We start from the raw sequence: 6,976 nt of genomic DNA, 5'->3' as shown, positions 1-6,976 counted from the left end.
CATACCCCAATAAAGAATTAACTCAAGTTTCCACATGCATTTTGTACGATGGATTTTGGATTTTGTACAAAGTTACAACGACATTCTTTCCTGCACATGGGAGGAAAATGTGAAATCTTCACACTGTACTGAGTTCCTTTTTCAGTTTGTGTTTCTCTTTTAGGAAGTTTTATATCACTTTAATAAAACAACCATTGTTATGGTTCTTTGATTTGTGTCTTGGAATAAGAATATTGCAAATCTCCATACATCTCACAAAATCAGATTTTCATGCAAATTAAAAATGTCCAAGTTCGGAACACAAAAATATTTACAAAAATATACAAACACCAACAACTTGTGTTAAGTTTGAGATGCATGGCAAAAAATGTCATCAAAGCAATTTTTTTAGGAGTGTTAATAGCGGATAAATAATGACTGCTGGAAGAGAAATTGAACTTCAGGTTTTCCCATAACTTTCACAGCAACAACTTGAGTTCTTAATTCACTCACGTACATCTGAAAAATAGTAATAACAGAAATACTATTTTCTACTTCTCCTGACCTTTTTCTACTAAACTAAATTGCTCAAATCTTGAATATTCATATTTAATAAATGGAATAAAAAAACAGTGTTTGTGGCAGCGTCTAATCATAGATGCATTTTGAGGAAATCGTGTAGATTGGGAGGGAAAAGAGGCTAAATTTAACAAATTATTCACTGGAGATTACTCTTTTCTCTGCTGAGAGCAAGAAAATGTGACAGTATGAACAAAGTTTATAAGATCATCGGTGTCAGCTTAGTATAGTTTTATGTCAAAAAGAATGAATGATAAAAGCGACAAAGCAGAATATTAAAATAATTTTCTTCAGGGGAAAAAGAAAGCAAAGACTATAACAAAAGAAAAAGAGTTTTTCCTGAAAGTAAAGAATACATCACTTTACTTTGTATTTCTTATTAAGAGAAAAACAGAAAGGCACATGAATGTTGGTTGCATCCATCAATGACAATGTAATAGTGTGCTCTCACAGCTCTCAGTCCTTTAATGAAGGAGATGGCAAAATTATGCGACACTATACCCACCTCTGATTCTATTTTTGGCCCAGAATGTGTTTTCTTAGAGCAGCACCAAAGTAACAGTGCCCTAGTAACCTACTAGTTGAACAGGCAACCCAGTATTTAATCACTGCAGGTAAGTGAAGCAGATTATTTATTTCCTTTTAAATAAAAGGTGAGCTTTGCCTTCACTGAAGTCAGGAGCTGAATCCTGATGCCTCAATAAGAGAGCAGAAGGTAGATATTAAAGTCTCCTGTGTATCTTTGATAGATTTGTATTTCTACCTAAAATGTACTGATCATTCAGATTTAAGTTTCAAATGCCTAAAATTCTTCTCATTCACTTCAAGGTGATCTGAAGTTTCCTTAATAGCCAACTAATTTTTTTTTTTTTCATTTCAGACAGAAGTTATTAGTGCATAACCTGCTGTTCTGACCGAGTCGGAAATTTTTCAGGCAACTAGGTTACTGTCGGGTTGCACACGGAAAGCCTTTTTAGATGACTATGTTGGTGGTAATAGCTAAAAAAATAAAGATGATTCTGTATGTGTTTACTGATTTTACAGTATTTGCCTTTATATGCTCTCAAAACTCCACTCCCTTTCTGAGAAAAGAAAGAGAAGTGGGGAAAAAAACAAAAGAGAACAAAATCTGTAATATGTAGTATTAAGTGGCTTTAACATTTGCATGGAGCATTGACACTGTTATCCAGTTGTAATCCACCTGACAAAGATGAGAAGCGACGAGTTGTATGCTTGCTTAGAAGAAAAAGTGAATATGTCACTTGCATAGTGACATAGCACGTAAAAATCACTATATCATCTGACCACATACTTGGTTCTTTGGTGAAGCAACCAAAATCCAAAGATGCAACAGAATGCTTCAAAGGTGCTTGTTAGTTTACTGTATCTCATTTTGAAATCTAGAGGAAGAGAAGATGACAATAATACCTTCTCTAAAATTATATCAGCAAGATATTTCAATATACAAAATAAAACCTGTTATAAAAAGGGGGGAGGAAATCACAGGTCATGGAAGTGTTAAAATTGCCAATATGAACATGATCATAATTTCTCTTTCTCCTCCTCACTGCTGAAAGATTCTCTGACACAGGAGTTCCAAATACTAGTTTTTTTTCATTTGTAATTGAATTTTCACTGAAAGAGAAAAAATAAAATAAAAATTAAAAAATCTAATTGATATTTACCTGAGTGGTACATGTGTACAATATATATCAGAAAAGCCATCCCTTCTTGTAAGCACGAATATAGTTCCCACTACTTTTTCTGTTGAATCCATTAAGGATATTTTGCCCTCTGCTTTATGACACGTAAACATTTGTTTTTTTCTAATTTCTGAAACTTTCTATGGTTAGAAATTTTAAAAGAGGACAAATATTTATCTCTCAGATTCACCATATGCTATCTCAGATACTTTTTACCAGTTTCCATTAAGTTCTTTTTTGATGACAGATGCTTGTTTAGAGGCAATGTCTTCTGACCTTTAGATCATGCTGAGTTTGCACAGATCAATTACCGTGTCGCGACATGACAAGGTTTCACTTCTTCCACTACTTGTTGTCTAAACACTCAGATTTTTGGAAGAGATAAGCAAGTAAAAGGAAAAAAAAAAGGAATTAACGAACAAATTTTTTTAATTATTGTTTTTGGCCCAAAACATTATGACAGAGAAGTAGATAAGCTTCAAATTAAGAAGCAAACTGCATACTTTTTATCTTACTCTTTGCTCTGCAAACAGAACATGAAGGAAGGAACCTGCTAAGCACAGAAGAATCCAAATGCCTGAATTACTAAGCACATAAGTAAGGAAGGCCGTATACACAGGAAGTATTGTTATATATGTATATATAAAATAAGAAAATATACATGTATCCAAGGCCAATGACAAACCCAGACAATGCTCATCAGTTCTCCCGGTTCAACCATTCCAAGTTGCATGGGATTGCACAATCTGCAATGTTAACTATGCCTGACAAGATTATATGACAGGAGCACAGAGGGCGCTCAGTATTTTGTAATTGGTACCTTACAGTAGAAACTATAATAGCTGCATAAGTTGAGTCATCTTTGTATGGGATTTGCTATGATAGTGGATATATACCACTATCTATATTACTGTATATTATATACAGTATATATAATATATTATACTATATTACTGTAGAAATCAGATACATGATAACACAGAACTTACAAAAAACATTTATGTCTGGCAAGCTTGCAAAACATTAGCTCTATCTTATCTGCTACCTTAGATCTGCTTGTGCTATTAGTTGAACTGACTCAGTTCAGTGTCCTTATCTTCAAAATGAAGTGTTTACACAATTATTTTACAAGGAATTTGCTTTTACAGGAGACTACTGAATTTAAGCTAACTCATGATAGTCCTTACTTGCCTACCTTTTCCCACACAGGACATTTTTCCAACTTGGATCTTAATGTGGAACAAATGAGAAGATGGGTAGGAAAGGATGGGTTTAGCCATGACTCTTTTGCCTCGCTTTTCTGGCTAACAAGAGAGAATAAGTTCTTCAGTGAATAGGACATAACTAAATTACTCCACGCATGTTCCTCTTTAAGAGGCCTCTGAAAGTCCCCATTAATTTTCTGGTCTGATTCAGTGACAACGAAGACCTCTTCTCAACATACATGGGCTGAACACTTTTTTTCTGGACTGTTGCTCCTCTGTTTGCTATTATTTCACATTTATGCCTCAATTCTGGTAATGTGCAGATTACCTTGAAGAAAAATATTTTTTGGTTTCTGCTGCCTGTTCTCCTTCATTTGAGCTCACCCTGGAGTAAGAGTCAAGACAAGTTGCACTCGATATGTGAAACAAAGCTATTAGTAGACCAGACTAGGACAGGGATACACCAAATAGACCAAGGATTGTTCAGCCATGAGGATGAAGCCTGTCAGTTTAGTGCTCTGCTTATGTTCTTCTCGGCTTATGTGTGAGTTGCAGGTCACCACAAATATCAGGGTGCTTATTAGTTTAGAACAGTAGTAAGATGTATCATGAAATATCTTTCCTGTGGTTCTTCTGTCTCAGTCATTCTGTCTCATCTTGGCCACTCTCGTCTCTCCAGAAAAGGGAATATCTCTTAACCTATTTTCAAGTTATTGCAAATATTGGCAATAGAATAATAGAATCATAGACTGTTTTGGGATGAATGAGCTCTTCATCGTGAAACATTTACCGTTAGATATGGCTGAACCATCTTGAATAAATTACAAATGAATGTGATAACTCACCAAAACTTACAGTGAAGAAAATCTTTGTTAATTTTCTTGACAAAATTTGGATAATTTTTTTTTTGTTTGCTTTTAAAATAAATCTAGTCTTAAATTTTTACCGAAATATTTAGCCTGAAAAGATCAGTCAGTTTGAACGTCGATTTTCTGGACAAGTACATGGGCCTAGATAATTTAATATAGATAGATATAGATATAAATAGATAATTTTGTAACAGAAGTATTTTAAATTATGTTTGCTTTTCTAAATCTTTCAATCCACCAAGTTTTTCTGATAATGGATTACAATAATTCTTTCAAGTAAATTATGTATCATATGTGTGGTAGCAACGCATGTTTTGGTAAAATAGATTTTTTGTTCTTTCCAGTCCTCCAGACATCTCTATCGGTAGGTTAAGATACCTGGGGGAACAGGCTTTTAGTTGTCATGCATCTACTATGAGCTTCGAAAGCCACAAGCCACTGGGGACACAAGATCCCTGATGGATATAGGACTTGCAAAGCTTGTTCTTGACTTCAGTGTTTTACTTTTATCTGCTATGTACATAATAACTTGCAAGGTCAAGGAGTACTAATATAATAGATATGATCATACAACTGTTGAAGTTTTAAGTGTATAAACTGTATCCTAAATGTATTTGTTAGAAGTTGATTCCATTCCTTTCCATTCCATTCGTTCCATTTCGTTTTCTCTGATTTTGGAGGGCAGACAATGCTGCTAGTACTATTCTTAGCTGCTTTTAAAGGTGGTTGAAAAACCACAGAATCATAGAATGGGTTAGGTTGGAAAGGATCTTAAAGATCATCCAGTTCCAACCTGTCTGTCACAGGCAGGGTTGCCACACACCGGATCAGGCTGCTCAGGGCCTCATCTGTCCTGACTTTGAATGCTTTCAGGGATATGGCATCCATAGCTTCCACATCTTCTTTGGGCAATCTGTTCCATGGCCTCACCATCCTCTAAGCAAAAAATTTCCTTATAATATCTAATTTAAAGCTCCCCTCTTTTAGTTTAATAACATTCCTCCTTGTCCTATCACTATAAGATTTTATGAAAAGTCAGCCTTCCAGTTTTTGTATAAGCTCTCCGTAAGAAGTGAAAGCCTGCAGTGAGGCTTCCTCCAGCCTTCTCCAGGTGGAGCAAGACCTTCTCCCTCAGCTTTCCTTCCAAAGAGAGTTTCTCCATCCTTCTGATCTTCTTTGTTCCTCTCCTCTGGACCTACTCCAATAGTATCTTCGTGTTCTGAAGGCACCAAACTTGGATGCAGCCCTCCAGATGGGCCCAGAAAGGTCCTAGAAGAGAGGGACAATCCTCTCTCTTCTTTTGATCCAGATCAGGAAACAGTTGCCTTCCCCAGACTTTCTCTGCAGAACTGCTCTTAATTAGTTCTCCCAGTCTGTACCTATGTCTGAAATTTCTCTGAACCAAATGCAGCATGCTGTACTTGGTCTTGATGAAAGTCATTAGGTTCATGCAGGCTCACTTTTTCAGGTCCGTTTGGTGACACCACTTCTTTCTGTTTTATCTACTGCACCACTCAGTTTTGTGTCATCAACAAATTTGCTGAGGTTGCACTCAGTCCTACTATCTAGGTCAATTATAAAGATGTTAAAAATCATTGGTCCATGAATGGACCCCTAAGGGACACCACTCATTGCTAGCCTCCACCTGGACATAGAGTTATTGGTCACAGCCTCTGGCTGCACAGCCAACAAACTATTTATCTACCAAATAGTCCAGCCTTCAAATCCATATGTCTCCAATTTAGAGATAAGGATGTGGTGTGGGACTGTGTAAAACATCTTGCATAAGTAGACAACATCTGTTGCCTTTCCTTTGTCCACTGATATCATCACTCCATCACAGACAATTCTATTTCATGACAGCGTTCAAGGTTTCTAAACTTTTTCTTTCTTTTTGCAATGTAGTAAATAAAGTTTCAAAGGACACCATTAATCTGGATATTGTTAAACAGCCCTTTTTAGACTGAAAAAGTTGTATGGTCGCTCCTTCTTTATCTCTAGAAAGTTCATCTTGAACTTAGATTTCTTATGTAGCTTTAGTCAAAATACATGAAATTTCACCCAAACTTGGGGCTTTGACCATTGCTTTGGGTAGTCTGTTGCAGGGCTTGACACATGCTCTGGGGAAGAACACTCAACCTGACCCTTTCTTGACAAAACTCCATGTCTTCTTCTCTGGACTGTTGCTGTCACTAGAGAGCAAATCTCTGTGCTACCCCTGTGCTCTCCTTATGAGGAGCTACAGCTGTCATGAGGCCTTCCCTCAGCATCCTCTTCTCTGAGCTGAACTAACCGAGAGACTTTAGCTGCTCCTCATATGTTTTGCTCTCCAGACTCATTACTATCTTCAAATGGACGTACTGTAATAGTGTTATGTCTCTCTTATATTGTGGCACCCAAACCTGTACTCTGTGCTCAAGTCGAGGCCTCAAAGTGCAAAGCAGAGCAAGACAATGTTTTCCCTAGCCCTATGTCACAGCACTGGGCCTGATAAACCCCAAATGATGCCCAAGTGGCCAAGAAGGGCAATGATATCTTGGCTTGTATCAGAAACAGTGCTGCCAGCAGGACCAGGGAGGAGATCATCCCATGGTACTGAACTCTTGTGAGGCTGCATCTTGAGTACTGTGTTCAGTTTTGA

This window comes from Meleagris gallopavo, chromosome Z (genome assembly GCF_905368555.1).
Source record: "Meleagris gallopavo chromosome Z, MGAL_WU_HG_1.1, whole genome shotgun sequence".
Classification (NCBI taxonomy): domain Eukaryota; kingdom Metazoa; phylum Chordata; class Aves; order Galliformes; family Phasianidae; genus Meleagris; species Meleagris gallopavo.
Note: the sequence above shows the minus strand (reverse complement) of the source record.